This window comes from Balaenoptera physalus (assembly GCF_965194825.1).
Source record: "Balaenoptera physalus genome assembly, chromosome: 15".
Lineage (NCBI taxonomy): Eukaryota > Metazoa > Chordata > Mammalia > Artiodactyla > Balaenopteridae > Balaenoptera > Balaenoptera physalus.
The window spans coordinates 63,236,420-63,258,667 of NC_138894.1; the positions used below are offsets into that span (position 1 = coordinate 63,236,420).

A 22,248-nucleotide genomic window follows, 5' to 3' on the forward strand; every position below is an offset into this window, starting at 1 on the left:
ACAGCATATGTGATAGACATAGACTTGGGTACAAACTGTTGACTGATTTGGGAAGAGAAGCTGCTTTTTGAAGAGACAAGGAGAACTGTATACCTGTATGGGAATGTGTAGAGTCACACATGTAAATACACAAGCAGACTTTGAGGCTGCCCTTAAGTAACTAGTAAGAAATCTCTTGTTGGTGATGCCAAAGTTTTCATAGGACCAGTTCTCATAAAGGAGCATGTTAGATAAATGCTGATGGCAGTTCAGTCACCCGTGTAGTAAGGATGATGATGAGACCTGATAGAATAGTTCATTCATGAGTGAAAAAAATATATATCATGGATGTTGTAGTTTTTTAGGAACAGAGGCATTTTCTTATAGCTTTCCCTGAATGTTACTGCCTTAAAAAATAATAATTGAGTAGCACTTCTTTCATAGTTGTACTTCTAGAAATTTCTCATAACTCAGTCTTCATGGCAGAAATGCTTTCATTAGGGCCTATATTAGTCTTAGTAAGTCAGGTATCTTAAATTAGAATGCCCAAGGAGGAAAGAGGAATCCCGAATGTTTGTTCTCATTGTACCGCACGTGAGCTTATGTGACTTGATCTTATATATGACTTGTTTTGTATCCTCTTAAGTGGGATTTTTCAGAATTAAAGATCCAAAATTAGGAAACATATTTGGAAGTGAATATACTCTAACAATTCAAGGTCTTCTTTATCTTTTATTTATTTATTTAATTTATTTATTTTTGGCTGCATTGTGTCTTCGTTGCTGCGTGCAGGCTTTCTCTAGTTGCGGTGAGCAGGGACTACTCTTCATTGCAGTGCACTTCTCTTGTTGCAGAGCACAGGCTCTTTATGACTTTTATGTTATTGCTGGTTGCTACAGTTGCATTTGCTTTTTCTCTTGCGTTTTGTAGTTACTTGTAAGCACATCTTTCTAAGTTCTTACTTTCTTAAAAATGTGGAAATGTATTCTTTCATGGTGGCAGTAAGTCAAAATAATATTTCCTGTTTTTAAACTTTTGTCCAGATGTCCTAGGTCTCCAATGATCTGGGAGGAGGAGAGATGGGATTAAGTTGGATGTTGGTATTGGAAGAATTTTCTCTGTTGGCTTGATATTTTCTAGAAGCAGCTTATTTTTCCTCTTTACTATAGAAATGAAAAATAAAAAACTGAAAACTCCTAGCTCTGTTTTGCTATTAAGCATATATAACTCCAAATTTAACACATAGCTTCACAAAATATTTCCAGCGCCCTCTGACCCTACATAAAAGTACATTCACTTATGGTATGAAATATACATTCCAATCAAATGTGGTATAAATATGTCATAGGGTCATAATAAATTACAACTAAAGGGCCCTGGAGACCTTCTGGTTTGCCTTGCCCCTTCCTATGTCCTGTATCCCATCCACACGTTAGCAGTCAGGCCACTGTGCTCCCAGTGGGTTGTGATTTAGCTGTCATCACCCATAGGGAGACCAGCTTACCCTGGTTTGCCTGGAACTTTCTTGGTTTTAGCACTAAACGCACCCCCATCCTGGGAAATCCCTTAGTCTCAGGTGAACTGTGACACTTGGTCACCCTAGTGTCAGAGCACACCTCAGAAACCTGGTTTTCAGACTTTTGATTCAGTACTCTTTGGACATACTTTTTTTTTTTTTTTTTTATAACTTCAGAAGGCATGAAGGATTTCTCTTAAAAATATTTTCTTTGGGACTTTGGGGCCCCTTTTTATAGGTCATATAAAAATCAGATGTTGCTTTTAGATGTCAGAAAGGAGGACTTGGGACCAGTGTACAGGGAACTCAGATTTTCAATAGAGTTGTTGGTTTTTTTAAATTAATTTATCTTATTTATTTATTTTTGGCTGCATTGGGTCTTTGTTGCTGCGCGTGGTCTTTCTCTAGTTGCGGCGAGCGGGGGCTACTCTTCGTTGCGGTGTGCAGACTTCTCATTACGGTGGCTTGTCTTGTTGTGGAGCACGGGCTCTAGGTGTGTGGGCTTCAGTAGTTGTGGCACATGGACTCAGTAGTTGTGGCTCGCGGGCCCTAGAGCACAGGCTCAGTAGTTGTGGCGCACGGGCTTAGTTGCTCTGCAGCATGTGGGATCTTCCCGGACCAGGGCTTGAACCCATGTCCCCTGCATTGGCAGGCGGATTCTTAACCACTGTGTCACCAGGGAAGCCCTTCAACAGAGTTTTTAAATTGCAAAACTTCACAGTTGTGCACTCATTCACATTCATGCAAATAAGTGCAGTTATTTCATAGTTTATCATTGCATTATTTAGAAGGGCCAGGTTGAGAAATGTCATAGCTGAAGAGGAAGTAACATGGGTTGAAGCTTTAATGGCATGTTCTGGAAAAATTCCATTTTGGTCAGGGAAGGTTTCATACACTTCTCTGTTTGTTCAGCATGCTTTCATATGGTGTTTTGCTTCCTGCCTTTCCAGACCCATCTGTACTTGGAGGACTGGGCATATCAGTTCTGCCCCTGAAAAGTAAACTAATAATTTGCTGCCCCATGCTGTTGAGCCTTCCATAGACTTGTGAAATGTCATCCACAAGCACGATTATATTGTCCCATTCTGTCATTAACTTTTATTTTTCTTTTAGCAATTCCACACTTACGCCTAAACTTTCAGATTTTTCCAATTCTCCCAGACATTCCCAATAAGCACTTAAACTTTTGACTGTTGGTGTAGCTCAATTGTGAGTTTATTATTTGTTACGGAATTGAATTGGATAATCTGCATTTTTGCTATAATTTGAACAAATTAATTTTACGTAGCTTTGATGAGCATCCTTTGATTTATATTTTAAACTATCAACACTATACCAATATACACTTAGTGGATGAAAGCCAGAGGGAGTATATATTATTTGGAGTTCACCTACCAGGACTAAGTAATGCTATATCATTTATGTCTGGAGTAGTGTTTTTACTTAATTTATGCAATGTTGTATTGAAACTAAAACTAAAATTTACCATGACTTTGTACTTGGTAGGTTTTCCCCTCCTAGACTTCAATTATTTTAATTGTTTTGAAATAATTCTATAATTCTGCCCATGACAGAGTGGAGGCCATTTGTAGTGTTTATTGTTATAAAATGTTTTTTTTTTTTTCCATTAGAGAAAAGAAGTGTTAGTAATGACAGGTGTTTTGCTGTATTAAAATACAGGGATTTTTGCTCGCTTCAGCAGCGCATATACTAAAATTGGAGCAATACAGAGATTAGCATGGCCCCTGCACAAGGATGACACGCAAATTCATGAAGCGTTCCATATTTTAAAAAATAAAATAAAATACAGGGATTTATTCAACTTAACATATTGCTTTTTAACTGTACGTTACAAACTTGATCTTGGAGCTCCAGTGGAATTCCATGCTTTCCTTCTCTACAATGCAGAGGGCAGGAGAATTTTACTGCCTTAGTGGAGAGCAGTATTTGAGTTTAAATCCTCGACTCTGATACAAGAGAATTGTGTGTGTGGCCATAGCTGTGCATATTTTTTTTTCCTCATTTTTTTAGCCATAACCACTCTTTCATATGAAACATTTGGAAGTAAAATGCAAAATTATGAAATCAATATAAGGCTTAGCTTTCAGGTCCATGTGAAAGGCTGTTTATTTTTGTTCATTGAACAGAAGTGGAAAGTTTAGATTTTTTTTTGCTTTGAGATAAACTGCCTAACTTCTTACCTGTGTTTTTATTCATTCGATAATCTTTACCATTGGAAGGTTTTTTTAAAAAAAAAAAATACAAATTATATAAGTATAGTATAGTTTTATATAAATAATAGTATAGTTTTAAAATTAGAATAATGGGCCATCGTCCCCTTCTTGAAAGCTTTGGCTTACATAAGGAAAATCACCTTTAATTAGCTCTTCCAGTCACTTAGTTTAAAAAGGTCGGAAAGAAATTGAGCATATGTATGTTTGTGTCTTTTTCTTAAATACAGTTTTTATTTATGCACTTTTCTGTGCTGCAGTGCATGGCAGAGACAGGAGCATTGTAGCATGCAAGAAATAATTAGGTGCATCCCCTTTTTGTAATAAATAAGTTTCCAAACATTAGTATGAAAAAAATTTTTGTAAATTTCATCATATTTCATGTACACAATAATGGATGTGTATAGGAATTCGGTTAGGGAATCCTTTTAACCTGTGAGTCATCCTTCTGTTGTGTTATTGTTCCCTGAACTGTATGTTTTTTAGATTTGACTTTTCATGTATGTAAGAATGAGGTCTCTTGTGAAGAATATACTTGCATGGGGATCAGACTCATATCAAATTATTGAAAAGCTGCTATGTGTGAAATCAGATTTGAGGAATTAGAACATTTAACTTAATGAGAATTGTTATCAGCTAATTTTTATTAGCTTTTGGATGTGATTTCCTGATCCCCTCAAAAGTTTTCTAAGGGGTAGCTGAAGATGAAAGGGTGGATACCTTCTTTTTATTGCCTCTTCTAAATCTTTTCTGCCTTTCCCTTTCTCAGTTTAGTAATTCACATCTTATTCTGTTTAAAACCTCACAAGTGAGGTTAAACATGTCTTCACCATGCCAAGAGGCAAGTGAGTGGCTAGGGAGGGGAGTGAGAAGTAGTTACTGGGTATTTGACTAAACTGATGGATCAGTTGTAAGCATTGTGGTTTTGTCAGCTTTAGGTGATTTTGGAAGGTTAGTTAGGGGAGTTAAAAAGTGGAACTAAATAAATATGAGGTGGTCTTAATAATATATTTATGTATTTTTTACAAATTGAGATATAATTCACATACCATAAAATGTATCATTTTAAAGTATATAAATCTGTGGTTTTTAGTATACTCACAGAGCTATGTAACCATCACCACTAAATGTTCGAATTCTAGAACATTTTCATGTACCCCATACTCATTTGCAGTAACTCCTCATTCCTCCCTTACCCATCTCCTGACAACCATTAATCTACTTTCTGTATCTAGGGATTTGCCTATTCTGGACATTTCATTTAAATGGAAACATGTGGCCCTTGTGTCCATCTTCTTTCACTTAGCATAATGTTTCAAGGTTCATCTATATTGTCACATGGATCAATACTTCATTCTTTTTATTGCCGAATAATATTCTATTGTATGGATGTACCACATTTTGTTTATCTATTTCTCTTTTGATGGACATTTGTGTTATTTTTACTTTTTGACTGTTGTGAACAATGCTGTTATGAACATTCATGTACAAGTTTTTGTGTGAACATAGGTTTTTCATTTTCTTGGGTATATACCTAGGAATGAAATTCCTGGTCATATGGTAACACAATGTTTAACTTTTTGAGGAACTGTCATACTATTTTTCAAAGCAGGTGAACCATTTAGCATTCTCACTGGCAATATATAAAGGTTCCAATCTCTTCACGTCCTCCCCAACAATTATTCCTTGTCCTTTTTTTTTTTTTTTTTTTTTAAATAATAGCATTCTGGTTGGTGTGAGTTAATATCTCACTGTGATTTTGATTTGCATTTTCCTAATGACTAATGACGTTGAGCATCTTTTCATGTGCTTATTGATTATTTATATACCCTCTAGGGAGAAAGGTCTATTCAAATCCTTTGACCATTTTTAAAAAATGGATTTTTTTAATTGTTGAATTTTAGGAGTTCTTTATATATTCTGGATACTGAACTTTATCAGATATATGATTTGCAAATATTTTCTCTCAGATGAAGGGGTTGTCTTTTCATTTTCTTAATGATATCATTTGCAGCATACAAGTGTTTTAACTTTTGATGTAGTCCAGTTTATTTTTTCTCTTGTCTTTTGTGCTTTTGGTATTGTATCTTAAAGAACTCAAGGTAATGAAGATTTACTCTTCTGTTTCCTTCTAAAATTTTTATTGTATTAGCTCTTACTTTCAGGTCTCTGATCCATTTTGAGTTAATTTTTTATATATGGTGTGAGGTAGGGGTCCAACTTCATTCTTTTGGAGGTGGATATACAGTTGTCCCTGTACCATTTGTTGAAAAGACCATTCTTTCCACCATTGAGTAGTATTGGCATACTTGTCAAAAACTGGATGACCATAAATTTGTGGGTTTATCTGGATTCTCAGTTCTTTTCCATTGATCTACATGTGTACTCTTATGCCAAAACCACATAGAAGACTGTAGCTTTATAGTAAGTTTAGATAGAGGTCAGGAAATATGAGTTCCTCTTCTTTTACAAGACTGTTTTGGCTATCTGGGTTTCTTGCATTTCCATATGAATTTTAGGTTCAGCTTGTCCATTTCTGCAAAAAAGGCAGTTGGAATTTTGATAGGGATTGCATTGAATCTGTAGATCAATTAGGGGAGTTTTTCCATCCTGACAATACTAAGTCTTCCGATCCATGGACATAGGATGTCTTTCCATTTACTTAAGTCTTCTTTAATTTCTTCCAATGTTTTATAGCTTTCAGTGTACAAGTCTTGTGCTTTGATTTAATTTATTCTTGTGTTTATTCTTTTTGATGCTATTGTAAATGGAATTGTGTTCTTAATTTCTTTTTCAGATTGTTCATTGCTAGTGTATAGAAATACAACTGATTTTTGTATATTGATCTTGTGTCCTATAACCTTGCCAAACTTGTTTGTTAGTTCTAATCGTTTTTTGAGGATTTTTTTATTGTTTTCTATATATAAGATAATGTCATCTGCAAAGAGAGATAGTTTTACTTTTTACTTCCTTTTTTTCCCTCTCTTGCCTAATTACCCTGGCTAGAACTTCTAGTACAATGTCAAATAGGAGTTGTGAGAATGGACATCCTTTTCTTATTCCTGATCTTAGGGGGAAAACTTGTAGTCTTCCACTATTAAGTATAATGTTAGCTGTGGGTTTTTCGTAGATGCCTGCAATCAGGTTGAGGAACTTGTATACCTAGTTTCTTGAGTGTTTTTATCATGAAAGGGTGTTGGATTCTAACAATGTGTTTTAATGAAGAGATGGGCAGATTTTGTTGTGAGTTGAGTTCTCGTACTATTTATGTCAGGAAATAATTTTCTTGAAGTGAGTTTCTAAATCTATACAAGATGCTAATCAGGTTGAAGCCATAGAAGTGCTTCTTGATGGTTTTTACAGTTTGTCAATTGATACACATTTAATGGTTTCTAAGACTATTAAACTGATTCTCTTCATTAACCCAAGTTAATTTGAGTTTGTGTTCACTTGCCTGAAGATACAGAGACACACAGACACGAGAGATAATTTGTTTCTGTTGGTTGGTTTATTTTAATGCCTTTTTATTACCTGACTTTTTGCTTCTCAGACTTAGATATTACAGGAGTACTAGGAGAATGCCAGAGGGTGTGGATAAAGGCGGACTCCATCTCCCTGAACAGTCGGGATTAGAGCTGTTGCAATTTTCTTCTTCTGCCTATCTTGGGGATACCTTGGTAGAAAAGCTTGAGAACCAGCTTCCTGGAATTGGGTTTCCTAGTGTGTTTGTCTGCATCTTTTCATAGTACTTACAGGAAGTGCAAGTATCACTGAATTACTGGGATGGGGAAGAAGCCATCTCAAAAACAACACTTGATAGTTGATTAACCTGCAGCATTGCTGTAAGAAAGGCTTTCAAAAAAATTATTATTCTTATTTTTAATCCCTTGTGTGCACGTAGTAGGAGCTTTTGCCTGACTTCCGTTCTGGGCCCTGTGGGGCACACTGGGATGACCATCAGCTGCCCTTGCCCTGGCAGATGCCCTTTGAAAAAACCCTCCTATTCTGCTCAGAAGACCTATTCTGCGCTTCCTTTACACAAATACTAAGCCCAGATTTTTTAATGTAACCCTAGCCATGAATATAGTCATTCTGAAATTCCTCTAGGAAATTATGTCAGTAAAATAACTGGTGAAAAGTTCAATGTTATTTGTAAACAACGCTTCCCCAAATGGTTTGGAAGATCACCTGCAAGGTCGAGTTTTCAAGTCTGACTATCTTTTAATGGACAGAGCTCCACTGGCATTTTTTTTCATGAGTAATATTGCTAATGTAGTATTTGAATACTACAGTTCTCTAATTTTGTACATATGCCCCAAGGGCCTTTGGTTAATGGCTACATTTTTAATAAATCTCATGAATGTGCTGGGTGAATGTTAATAATCTTCAATGGAAATGCAAATATCAAACCTAGTGGAGTTATGATCCTAGATTTTGGTCATGCTACATCTGTAATGTTACATGTTTACTAAAGATGTTTGGGAAAAAAAGGTTTCAAAGAGAGGTGTACTTTCCTACAAATGTATTCAGTACTATGCTTAACAGCTGTTCTTAGAAATAATAGGATTTCCAATTACTAGTCATCAAATGCTTGAATAATAGCCACAATTCCTAAAATTTATAGAGCAATGTAAATTATGGCAACTTTTTCTTAAGAAATAATGTACTAATGTTTCATAATTCTTTTATTTTTCCTTAGTACTTTTATTAAGTATTCTGAAAATAAATCTCAGACCCTAGTTGGTCATCCCAAGAAACAAAATTTGCTAAGAGAAAAAAAAAAGTATAACTAGCAGTATATACAGGGAAGCACGCAGGGCACCGAGGTAGTAGATATTAATTGTAAAGATGCAGCAGCAGCTGCCTGACCAAGTCTGGCAGTTCTGATGTCTCTCCTCCTGCCTCTCAGGGTTGGCATTACTCTCAGCAGTGTGGCATCTCTGCACCTCTTCCAGTATCTTCTCTGCTTGTTGATTTCCACTGGTTGAATCTATTCTTTTTTCCCTGTTCAAATTCCAGAGTAGTATTAGCTTAGCCTTACTGTCATACGCAGGTTGGAGGGTGGTCTTCCAGGCTTGGGGAAAGCAGTCTTTTTGAGGTGGAGATGTTGCCGTGGGCAGGGTAGCTATAGGAAGGACCATGATACGGTCCGCAGAGCCGCTGCACAGAACCACACCCTGGGCCACCACGTTTATGGTTTTGCTGATTGGATGTGATGAGCAGGCAGTAGTAGCAGGCACTTAGTGATTGGCCTTGTCTGGTGTACTCAAAGGAGAAAGCTCAGCCAGAGCTCCAGGTGCGGTTGTGATTAGCCACAGGTATGAGAGTGAATGGTCCTGTGGACAGAAGCAGTGGCTGGTTGAGGTGTTAGGAGTGTGAGTGACACAGGAAGGCCCCGTGTAGAGCAGAGCGGGGAGCAGTGCGCTGAGGCGGGCGTGGGACTGAAGAGAAAAAGAAGCAGTGGCTGGTTTGTGGCTGTCTCTAGAGGTGCAAGTGTTTGAAGTCAGTGGTATGTTGGGTTAATTACAAAATAAGCAGATTTCTAGATCCCTTCAAACAAAGGAGCGCTTAACTTGGTATCTACACTTACCACTCCTTTCCTCCCACCCTCTGCTGTTAACCAATCAATGTCAGGACATTTTTGCAAAGAATCGAAAACTTGAGGGTGCTTTGTGCCTGTTCCTGTAGGAATTGGCAGGAGGCTCCACAACCAGATGATGCCTGACATCACTGTGGAAGTGGAATTTAGGGGTTGTGAATCTTTCTGGTTACTCTGTGTATTCCTCTTTTGATGGAAACTTCCATTTTTCCATCCACAGTCTTAAATTCCTTTTTGTTCATATGCCATCAAGAATGAGGTTACCAAAATGTTTTGCTCTTAAATTTTCCAAATTTGGGATATTATTTGTCATTATTGTTTTTATTTATTCAGTTACATGGTCTAATTTTTTGAACCCCATTTTGTTTTTCTTATGTTGATCTAATTTGGAAATGTAATAAGCAATTCCTGCTGCACTTCCTTTAGAACAATATTTTTCTAGAGTATTTGGTTAAAGTATTAGGTGAAAATAATTAGAATATTTTTTCTTGTTAATATCACCGGGACTTTGACAGAGGAAATGAATGCTGTAATTGTCAAACTTAAAAAAAACCCACCTTGTCATTAGTTTACCTTTGTATTTAAGCATAATGAATACGGTCAATTTGCATTTTAAGGAAAACATTTTAACGTGAATACAGTTAGTAATCAGATTTTTTCACTGAATGTCATTGCATCAAACTATTCAATAGTTAAAAATACTGAGGGACTGTAAGTTTTTGGACTAGAGCAGAAATCTGGGGTACATTTTTTCCACTTTATGTGGTATTAATCATTTTTTCTCTTTTAGGGCCCCAAACTGATGGCTTACATGTTAATGCACCGAATGGCCTATGACAGATTTGTATTATCTCTCATTTTATACAGCCATTGACTGGAAATATCCAAAGATAAACTGTTACACTGTTTCTAACTTGAAAGTAAAGAATAGATCTACTTTTGTAAAGGTCACAGAGTGTAGATTTTTAAAAATATATTATATATACCAAGTTATAGATTATATTCCATTTAAATTATTTATGTAAAGGTGTGTCTGTTTTGCCCTAAAAAGTACCTTACACATTCAGTCATTTTTATATCACAATAGTTCAGCTTTATGTTAAAAAAATGATAGGAAACTTTTTATTTGATGTATTTTAAAATTTGCTTTTTCCTAAATTTAATTTTGCTCCATAAACTCATCACCTCACTATCCCTCATGAAACCAAGTCCTCTCTCTTTAGTTAAGAATAGCTTGAATTTTGGTGCACATTTTTGCTATTTTCAGACCAAGTTTGAAGTAGCCTTATATCAAAGGTAGCCTTATGTGGAGAGCCTTATTGCAAAGATTTTAGAGTATTTAATTTCTAGTATTTTTTCTAGAATTCAGAATCTTGGGTATTTCTGGACATATAAGAACTTTGAGAAGAGTTCTCTATTTAGTTTTTGGTGAAATATGTTAAGCACACTGAGAATGTCCTTACACTTTCTGACATTTGTATTTATGTTAAGTAAAGTTATACCTCAGTTTTTCTGTTGAATTTTGTACTGTCATATGATAAAGTTCACCAATGAATAAATTGTTATGTATGTGTGTGATAAAGATACTTGCCTTAAAATAGAGCACTCCTGTTTTGCAAACAGTCTACAGTCAAATCGTCTTTCCAGTTACTAATATTTCTGTGCGCCTGGTGAATGCAGGCCTGTTTAAGTCCATGGAGGTAGGAAAGAAGATGAATATCTTTTCACTGTTAATAATCTGAACCTGGATTGAAAAGTATCTTGGACATGTAAAGATTTTAGGGAAAAAATAATATGAGTGTTGTGTGGCGTTTACTCCTAAAGATAGCAAATGACTGAACAGATAAAATGTCCGTTCGTTTTAATCATTATTTTCATTGACCCTATTCTCAGTAGGAGTAGTGATTCAAAAATGTGTGTATGTCAGTTGTACCATATGGTCTATACTTCTGCTGTGTATACATAACTACTGCTAATTGTCATCGTTAATGGCCATTGCCTTTATCGTAGAGGGATCAGATGTACTATCAACCAACAGAGAGGGTAATTTGGATAGTGAAGATTGTATCGTAGTTTGGAATTTAAGGTAATAATTTTATTGTTTAGAAGCTCTCCTAGGAATGATGGTTTAAATGGACATCACTTTTATCTTCTAATAAAAAGATTCTTAAAATCAGCTCAATTTATGTGTCATAATTTTGTTTTCTACTTTAATATGGGATTAGTAAAGTATGCAATCATATGGGTCATAGCTTTTCTGAATCGGCTATGTGACTTACATATTTATGTCAAATCTTTAATAGTACCTATAAATGTGCATCAAATATTTAATTAATTAGTGGCTCCTTTAGTCCCTAAGGAAATAATATTTTATTAAAAAATAACTTTGTTATGATATACATATGTTGTATGTACATCTGAAAAAAATCTGTACAGCTTGACCATTTGAATAGTTAATAAATTTTGACTTTGAGAACCACCTACAGCTGATACTAAATACATGTTCCTGTCTGGTGTGTTGACTTCACTGATTAGTGTAAATCATTCTTGGTAGACTTATTTCCCTTTTGTTTTGAACCTAAACTTCACTTTGCAATAAACCAATGGTGGATGAAGCACAAAAGGTGTCTCCTGGCTGTGACGGTGCCTCTCATGGTCGTGAGGCTTTGAATCAATCATTTGATCTTCTTCTGACCTGCTTTCACATTCTCTCTTTCTCCCTTTTAACTACTCTTCTCTGTGGTAAGAACATAAGTAATCTACGTGAGGTACGTTTCCAGTCGATGATGATGGGTACCTGTAGGCACGTAATATGTGTTGAGTTGAATAAAAAGTCTTGGACATTGAACCTTCTAAATGCCATACTTGTTTAGAGTGTGTTCTCAGTGATACAGATGCCTGCCAGACCCTTTCAGTTTTCCTAGTGAAAAGGCCACATGACCCCCTCCAGCTCCCCTCTTACCCCATGTCTCTCTCCTCTGTGTGATCCTTGCCCACACCCCACACCCACAACTTCCAGGAGAAAAGGGAGTCCAGATTTGACCTTCTTGTACTCCAGTGGCCCCTTTGACTTGGATGGTGCTCTAGCCCCACTGGCAGAAGCACCTTGCTCTGGTACCGCCAACGCTTGGTGGAGTCATTCCCAAGGATGGAGGCCAGCCAAGACTCAGGCCAGGATTCCCTGAGGGCAGAGGTCCTGCTTGTCCTGATTGTCTCAGCAGGCTCTAGCAATGGGCTTAATTGTGAAGCTTACCCCTCCAGGAGCCAGATGCAAGGACTTCTGAGGGCAGAGAAATAGGTACCTTCCTGGACAGCTCTTGAGCCTGGTTTGAACACCTCGTTCCATGGTCTCTGTTGACTGAGGGAGGAAACAGTCTAGTCAGCCTGAGTGCTGAGGTGAGGTTTCCTTTGCTTTATTGCTATTAAAGTTATTGCTTCAAGAGCTGGGCATAAACTATAAAAACAGTGGGGATCACGAGAAATTTGTTGATAATTGCATCTGAGATAAGAATCCATTCATCAGGTAACACTTATGTGTTGTTAATCAGAGTGATGATTTCTAAGCCACAGGGTTTGCTTCTCAACTGAGCTTTTATGTTTTATTTTTGGAACTAATCAGGTTTTTGTTTTCTTCTAAGGGAAAATAATAGCAAATGTCAGACTGAACATTATATGGTTGGCTTATTCCTCACAAATTTAAAAGAATTACAAGCCAGTGTGCATGGTTGAAAGTTTTGATATCTGTCTGAGAGGACAATGTTTCAGAAGAATTTTCAGAGTTTTTTTTTTTTTTCTTCCCTATCTTTCATTGATGTCTCAAGTTGACAAGGTGGTGGATATATCACTCAGAAGTTCCATCATCTCCATCCTCTTTACATCTTAGTCAGGGTCTGTGAATGTACCTCTTCATTTGTGTTAGGCTGTGAATACAGTGAGGGTCTGATGAATTTTTGGCCAAAAATGGGTTTTGGCACTCTGCTATTAGAGCAATGTAACCTTTTCAAGGCCAAGGAGTTTATGTGTGTGTGGGTGGTCCTTCTGTCTGCTGAAAATGTTGAAGTAACTGTTTCTACTTTGCTCAGTTCTGAAGAATTTGTGGAGCTTGAGGTCTTGAGCCAGAGGGAGCTGAGGAAAGACAAACTTTACTTAGGCAGCAAGTTCTCTTATTGGAGCTCTGTAGGAGAGACTGGATACATCTTAAAAATGACCTGATTTTTTTTTAAAATGTATAAAAATAGTATAATCCACATACTAGAACACATAGGAAACAGGAAGAGAAGAAATAAGCACATGGTTCCCTGTGTAACAAGTTATTGTCATTTCTTGGCTTTATTTTCTTCTTTTTGCCTGATTTCTCTCTGTGCTCTGCTCTAGACACACATGTGGAAGATGTGCCCCAGCCTTGAGGAGCTCCCAGTGGGGAAAGTGACCAGTAATAAAACATTAAAGAGGTCTAGGGGTAGGATAAAGGTTATGAAATGGCTGCTGTGGATCCTGGAGGATGGTCACCTCACTCAGCTCAGGAGTCTAGGAAGGCTTCCTGGAGGAGTGATTCTTAAATTCAGTTAAGGGAGATAGGCCCTTAAGGATTTACAACGCTTAGAGGGTTTAGAACGCACCAAAGCAAGAGAACGTGGCTTGTTTTGGCCATTTCACTCGGTCAGCTAGCGCACAGAGGAGTGTGTGAGGGGTACAGTTGGGTGGGTAGAGGCCAGATTAGGAAAGTCTTTATGTGCCAGCCAAGGAGGTGAGCTTTACCCTACAGGCACAGAGCCATTGAAGGATGTAAGTCAGGGGAATGGCATGGCAAGGTTTGTCCTTAAGGAGGATTGCTGGGAATTCCCTGGTGGTCCAGTGGTTAGGACTCTGAGCTCTCACTGCCAAGTGCCCGGGTTTAGTCCCTGGACAGGGGAACTAAAATCCCACAAGTGCATCGTGGCCGGGGGAAAAAAAAAAAAAAGGAGAATCGCTCTTTCAGGTAAGTCAAGGGTGGAGAGAGCCTGGGAACAGTAGGACCAATTAGGAAACTATTGTGCTCATCATCCAGGCAGGAGGAAGTGATGAGAGAGGACCCAGTAGCAAAGACGGAAGACACAGGGCAAGAGTGAGTAGCTTTTGATGGGAATACAGGAAGTAACCTGGATTCTGCTCCCGGAGACTGACAAATGGGGCAAGAGGAGGAAAGGAGGTTGAGGGGCCCAGCAGGGAGGTGGGGATGTTAAATGACTCCCAACAATCAGGTGAGTGGAGAACTGAAAAGTAGTCATTGGATTCAGCAACTCGGAGCTCTAGGTGGCTCCGCTGAAATTTAATCCTAGGTCTTCTCAGACTAAATCCTCATTTTATATAGATTGCCCCATGGTAGTGAGGGGATCTCCAGTTACTACTGACCAGCAGCCTGAGCTCTTAGGAGTTGAGCTGGCTTTGAAATCACTTCTGGGATTTAGCCCCATAGCACATGATTGCTGTCTGGTCTTTTCAGTGCCATCATTGGTTAGTTGTGAGTAGTTATTTATTCTATTGCAGCTGCATCCAACAAGCCCGGCACATGAACTAAATGGGAGATCTTTCTGCTAGTCAAAGGGCTGAAAGTGTAAGTTGCATTGAGTAGAATATGGAAGTAGTTGGGCACTAAGCCCAGGCTTTCCAACTCTGATTTAGCAAACCTTTGATTCAAAGTTTCCATTTCCCTGAGCCTAACCTTTTCCAAGATATCAGGAAGCACCATTTGAACTTTATTCTAATCACCTGGGAAATTACAGCACATGAGAATGTCCTGTGGGCCTGTCAGGAGCAATGTTAACACAGTTTGAACAGCGGAAATCACAGTAGCATTTTCAGTTAAAAAACAAAGGGCAGTTCCACAAGGGTGGCATTTTACTACAAATGATGTAGCTGAAACTGGGTATATTCTTAATCACATTTAGAATCTGGGAGTGTGGTACTATAATAAGCTTCAGCTTTGTTCCAAAGGGACTGTTATTACTAATAATCATTCATCATTATGAGCCATAAAATCTGATCCAGAAGAATACGAGGAAAAAAGTGATAATATTATGTGCAAGAGTCTCATTTAGTGATATACGGTTTCCAGCAGTGTGATTTTAATTTTTAATAAATGCTCTTCTTCATTTATGGATGTTCTGCGGCTGACTGACTAGTGGAACCACCCTGAGCTTTTACTAATAATTTTTAAAAACACATTTGTAGTGATTCGTTATGTTTCTTGTTAATCCCCCTTCTGATCAAAAGGAACTAATTATTTTTAAAACCCCTTATTAGTTTTTTAAATTGCATAAAAATTATTGTAACTAAATAATTTTGGAATATAAAAAATGAAGAGTAAAGGTTTTCTCTATTCCATATTGAGCCCAACAGGCACCAACTGATAGTGGTTTTTGTGTAATATTTCAGGCTTTTTTCTATGATAGCATGTTTTTGGCTGCTACTAGATCAAAAAACACAGTGACAATAGCCATAAAGATGGACACAACTCAAATGTCCATCAACAGATAAATGGATAAACAAAATGTGGGGTGTATACACACACAGAGACACACACAAATGGAATATTACTGAGGCTTAAAAAGGAATGAAATTCTGATATATGCTACAACATAGATGAACCTTGAAAACATTATACTAAGTGAAGTAAGCCAGATGCAAAAGGACATATATTGTATGGTTCCACTTATGTGAGGTACCTGGAATACACAAATTCATAGAGACAGAAAATAGAGCCGAGGTTACCAGGAGCTGGGGGTGGAAGAATGGGGAATTATTGTTTAATGGGTATAGATATGTTTCTGTTTGGAATGATGAAAAAAGTTCTGGAAATAAATAGTGGTGATGACTGTACAACATTTTGAATGTACTTAATGCCACTGAATTGTACACTTAAAAAATGGTTAAAATGGTAAATTTTATGTGTATTTTACTATGATAAAAAAGAAAAGCACAGTGACTATGTAATTTTTGCATCTACTCTAAACACTTAGAAGTTATTTAAAATGTGATACAAAATATTTTTAAAATGTGGTTATACTTGACAGCTTGAAGTTTGTATCTGTCACCTTGGTCTAAGTTATGCAGTGATAACCAACACCCCCCAAATCTTAATTTCTTACCACTACAAAGGCTTGTTTTTTGCTCATGTTGCATGTCTTTCACAGGTTGGCTATGATTCTATGCCATATCCTCTTCATTTCAGGATCCAGGATGAAGGCATGGTCCCTGCCTGGGATGTTGCTATTCTTGTGTCAGAGGACAAAGAGAAGATGGTGGAAGCACTCAGACCCTTAGAGCATCTACTCAGAAGTGTCACACTTCATTTTAATCCACATTTTTTATTGACAAAGCTAGTCACTTGACCCAGCCTGACATTATTGGGGTGAGAAAATATAATCCTCCTATAGGGAGGGGCAGTGAATATTTGGGAGAAATAATACAATTACCTTAGGTTTGTAACTAGAAATATGACATTTGTCTGTGGCCATGGGAGGAACAGAAGGCATCTGTACATGTGAGACCTCACTGAGCTGGTGAAGGGTCTGGAGTCACACTATCCAAATGGGGCAAAAGCCCTGAGCCCTAATGCGAGGTCTAGCTCGGATCTCTGTACTTGCTTAGGCTGGATCATAGCACCAGAGAAACCAGTTGACAGGAAGGGGCACAGCAGGATAAAATTCCCAAGATAAGCTCTCAAACATAAATTACAAAGCACTTGTGGTCCAACCCTATGGAAGAGAATCAACAATTCCAAGAAATGGGAGAATTTCTATCAGGAAATAGAAATAATAGGCCAATTCAAAAGATTTTAAAATAAGTATATTTTAAAATGCTTAGATATAACAGAGGGATAATTCAGTGGAGTAAGATCTAGAGGCAATGAGACAAGAACAGGTATATGTAAAAAATATAGCCATCAAAATGAAAAACTACTAGGCTGGACACATTCAAAGGAGAATTAGTAAAATGGAAAATGGAACTGAGAAAACCTCTTTAAGTTCCAGAAGGAGAGACTAGATAGAATGACAAAGAGACAATATTTGAAGACAATACAGGTGAGAATTTTTCAAGATTTAAGAAGGGCTCAAGTTATCAGATTGAAAACACTTACTGAATGCTGAGGCAGATTACAAAAAAATAAAGAACAAAACAAAAGAAAAAAGAAAAAGTAAACAAACTACACTTAGAACATTGCGGTTAAACTACAAAATATTAGGAGTAAAGAGTCATCTTAAAAGCTACCAGAGGGAAAGAACAGATTATCTGGAAAAGAATGACAATCAGAATAACAGTATGCTTCTTCTTAGCACAAATAGTTGCTGAAAGACAATGAAATAACACCTTCAAAGTACTGAGGGAAAATAATTTGGATGTAGAATTCTATACTCAGCTAACCTATCAATAGTGTGTGTAAAATAGAGATCTTTTAAGACATGAAAAGGCTAAGAGAACTTACTACCAAGATTAAAAGAATTTACAGACCCTCACTGGAAGGACAGCTAAAAACTATGCTTCAGCAGGAATAAAAATGAATCAAAAAAAGAAAGGGCATGATCCCAGAAGTAAAGGAGGAAAAAAAAGAAATTGGTAAACCATGTTGGTGAACTTTGAATGCAATAATTATTATTATAACAACAGGTTTTTGTGTGTGTGTTTAACGGCAAGCAATTCTTCACTGGAAGAATAGAAACAGAATATAGCTTCTTAATCACTAGAAGAAGAAAAATGGAATAAAAATTTTATCAGGTCAATAGACAGCAGGAGAGAGAGAGAAAAGCAAAGAAAAAGTATAGTAAATAGAATAAAAACAAGATGGCAAATATACACCCAAATATATCAGTAATCATAATTAATATGATGAGATTAAATTCCTCTATTAAAAGCAGGGATTCTTTTTTTGGATTTTGAAAAATCCAGCTACATACTGCTTATAAGAAATAATTCTAAAAAACTTGATATGGAAAGGTTAAAAATAAAGGAATGGAAAAAGACATTCCAGATTCCACTGAGGGAGAGAACTGGGTAGCTGGTAGCTGCCATGGATGGAAGACATCACTGGATAACCTTTTAAATTTTGAATGATATGAATGTTCTGCTTTCTTCCAAAAAAAAAAAGAAGGCAAAACCCCTCAATTAGTAGGCTAAAGAAAGTTGGCATATAACAATATAGTATTATATCTAACAAATATAACAATATCAGACCAAAGGAATTAAAATGCACAAAGGTTATTTTATGCTATTGAAAGAAACAATCTACCAAGAAATTATAAGAACCATATATTTTACACCTTACAAAAGAACATTAAAATATTTAAAGCAAACCTAATAGAATTTGACAAATTTACAATCATAATGGGAGATTTAAATGTAGCTATCTAAAGAATTGGTAGATCTTTGTGTTTACAAACACAAACAGAAGATATAATGCCAGAAGAAGACCTTATTATTCAATAGTCACACAAAAGATAAAATACTGAATCAGGGTTCCATTCAGGAAACCAAAACCACTCCCAAATATTTCAAAGCACAAAGGAATACAAGGAATTTGGAGCTTCCAAAATCATTGCCAGGGCTGGAAGTAGCGTAAGTAATCACAGATATAATTTTAAAAATTTGCGTATACCAGCTTCTGGCAGATGGCATGTGCTATACGAGTGTTTATTAGATAAAATTTGAAAAGATATATGAAGTTGAGGGCTGTCATGGGATTAACGATTTCAAAGTCAAATCGTCATAGCCGTAATTCAGAGGTCAGGAAGCTGTTGCTGCTTCTGCCACCACAATTTCCTCATGTCCTTACAGGTGGTGACTAGATACGAGAATATCGAGTCCAGGGCCTGGAAACACTCGTGTCAGTCCAGCCTCACATCCAGCCACCACAGGGTCTCCACCTTCCTGCTCTTGTAGGTACACGTGTGATTTGTCAAAGCTAGTTATATCCAGAACTCCAGCTGTTACAGTCTGGGAAATGTGTGTTTTTTTTGTTGTTGTTCTTTTAATATTTGCCTTTCAGTCCCAGCAATTGAGAGGGGAACAGAGAGTTAGGTGGGAATGAATGTCAAGTGCCAATTAACTGTATCAAGCACAGATACCTAAGAATCCACCTAATAAGAAATGTGTAAGACCCCTATGAAGAAAACTTTAAAATACCGCTGAAGGACACCATAGGAGACCTGAATGAATGAAAAACATTCCATGTTCTTGGATCAGAAGGCTCAACGTCGCACTTAATTTATAAAAGTGATGCAGGAGCAATAAAAATGCTAACTCTTATTTACAACTGGAAATGGTGATGCTGTGATTCATATGGAAATAAGAACAGTGTGGAAAACTGAAAAAGTAGGTCAGTGAATGGCAAATAGCCCTTCCAGGTCTGAAAACACACAAACTCTCAAAAATGAAAACAGAGTATTGATGAATGAATAAAGACAAAGCAATGAAACCGAATAAAAATTTTTAGAGGATTAAAATACATAAGAAAATGTTTATATATGTTAAAGGACTATCCCAAATCAATGGGAAAAAAGATTACCATATGGAAAAAAAAAAGTTGAATCCCTACCACAAAGCGTACACCAGAAAAACTCTAAATAGTTAACGATTAAAGATAAATGTACAACATAAAACCATAAAAGTAGAAGGAAACATAGGAGAATTCCTTCATAACTGACATGAAGAAAGTCTTTTCAGCTTTGACCACAAAGTTCTGAGTAGGAAAAAAAAGGAGGGGGGGAAGAAAAGAAAGAAGCCACCATAGTAAGCAAATCAAAGTCAAAAGACAAATGAGAAATTAAGGGAAAACACTGACAACAAAACCCTATAAAATACACAAAATCTCAAACATTGAGGGATGCAGATAAAGCAGTGCATTTAGTAGGAAAAAAGGAAGATTGAAAACATATTATTTAGGGTTCAACTTAAGGCTAGAGAACAAAAAGGCTAGAGACTGAACCCAATGAATGCAGAAAGGACAAAAGGATAAAGATGAAAGCACGAATTGATGGAACAAAACAAAAGAGGATCAATAAAACCAAAAGCAGGATTTTCTAAAAAGACAAAATAGGCAGATATCTAGCAAACCAATTGAGAAAAGAGAGAGAGGAGGCAGGGATAAACAATCTTAGGCTAACAGAGTGCACATAACTGCACATAAAGTAGATTTTTAAAAAATCACGAGATGGATTAGATATAGTTGGCTGGCAGCTGGCAGTTATTTGCACCTGCTTCGAGTGTGTCTTCCTGACTACAGAGGCTGCAAAGCTGAAAACAGTATTTCAACGAGCTTTCTAGATGAGAATTAGATTTTGCCAGTAGCTGCACTTGTGTGAGATTTGGTTGGCAGAAGAGAAGCAGTGGCCATGATCCTTTTGACTCACTTCTTTGGCTGCCAGACAACGGTGTGGAGACGCGGAGTCCAGGACCCAGCTTTGAAGGTGTCGGTAGGTGTAGCCACTCTGGTGGACGCTGGAGTCAGTCATGGCTTCCTGATTCTGGGTTGCAGCCATTGCTGTGTGTACCTGAATTCACCTGTTGCCATGGCAGCCTCTGGCTCCCCACCTTCCTGATGTTGGCATAGTTGGCAGTTCCTCTGGAGGGTCAGTTCTAGACTCTCCTGGGAGTCATTCCTGGGGGCCCCACCCAGAGCTCACTCCTCCAGCCCTTTCAACAATTTCGTAAGCAGCTGGTTTGTTGTGTTAAATCAGTAGTTCCCCTTCCCTGCACTCAGACACGACTGATGAAAAGAACACTATCAACGATTCTGTGCCAAGAAATGTGAAAACTTGGGTGAATGGATAACTTCCCAGAAAATACAAATTACTAAAATGAACCCACGAATATGAAAACCTGAATAGACAATAACAATAAAACTGAATAGGTAATCAAAACTGCCAGCTCCCCTCCCACCTCATACAAAGGCTACTAGGCCTCAACATTTTTATGGGCTGGTTTTCCAAGAAAAGATAACCCTTATATATCATGCAAATTGTTCTGGAGACAAGAAAAATAGGGAAAGTTACTCAATTCACTTTGTGAATATTGTATATAACCTTAGTACCAAAACTGGATAAAGAAAGGACAAGAAAAGGAAATTAAAGTCCAATCTCAAGAACATAAATGCAAAAATTCTAATTAAATTAGCACATTAAATCCAGTATTGTATTAAAAAATTCATCGGGACCGTACAGGGTTTATTTCAGGTTATTAGAAAATATATTAAATTAATTCATTATATTACATTAACAGATCTTTTTCTGGTGCCAATTTTAAATACAGTTGTATTTAAGACATTGCATTTTCCACTTACAATACAGTGCTCATAAAGTGCAATGCTACTTCCTTTCCCTGTGGTCATATTCAATATTCACATATCAAGAATGTCCTATTCTTTTTTTTCTAGTTTTACTGAGATACAATTGACGTGCACCACTGTATGAGTTTCAGGTGTACAGCATTAAGGTTCGATTTATATACTTGTGTAATGAGTATCACAATAAGTTTAGTTAATATCTGTCATCTCATGTACACACAATGAAAAGAAATGAGGAAAATAAAGAAAACAATTTTTCTCCTTGTAATGAGAGCCCTTGGGATTTACTCTCTTAATTGCTTTCCTATATAGGAAAGCTTATGGCAGTGGTAACTATAATCATCATGCTGTACATTACGTCCCTAGTACTCATTTATCTAACTGGAAGTTTGTACCTTTTGACCACTTTTGTCCAGTGCCTCCTCCCCCTATCCCCTGCCTCTGGTCTGATAACCACAAATCTAATCTCTTTTTCTATGAATTGTTTTTTTTTAAAAAAGATTCCACATATAAGTACTGGATCATCCAGTACTTGTCTTTGTCTGACTTATTTCACTTAGTATAATGCCCTCAGGGTCCATCCATGTTGTCGCAAATGAAGATGGCC

The 22,248-nt window shown here is 37.0% G+C and overlaps 1 long non-coding RNA gene across 1 annotated transcript; it reads right to left on the reverse strand.

The window, feature by feature from the left end:
- Nucleotides 1-1,032: 1,032 nt before the first annotated feature.
- Nucleotides 1,033-20,723, reverse strand: LOC309644290. The gene is made up of 3 exons (XR_014254354.1): nucleotides 20,710-20,723; nucleotides 16,453-16,578; nucleotides 1,033-1,043 (listed from the first exon to the last, which is right to left on the reverse strand). It is a non-coding gene; the product is annotated as an uncharacterized lncRNA (long non-coding RNA).
- Nucleotides 20,724-22,248: the final 1,525 nt, after the last annotated feature.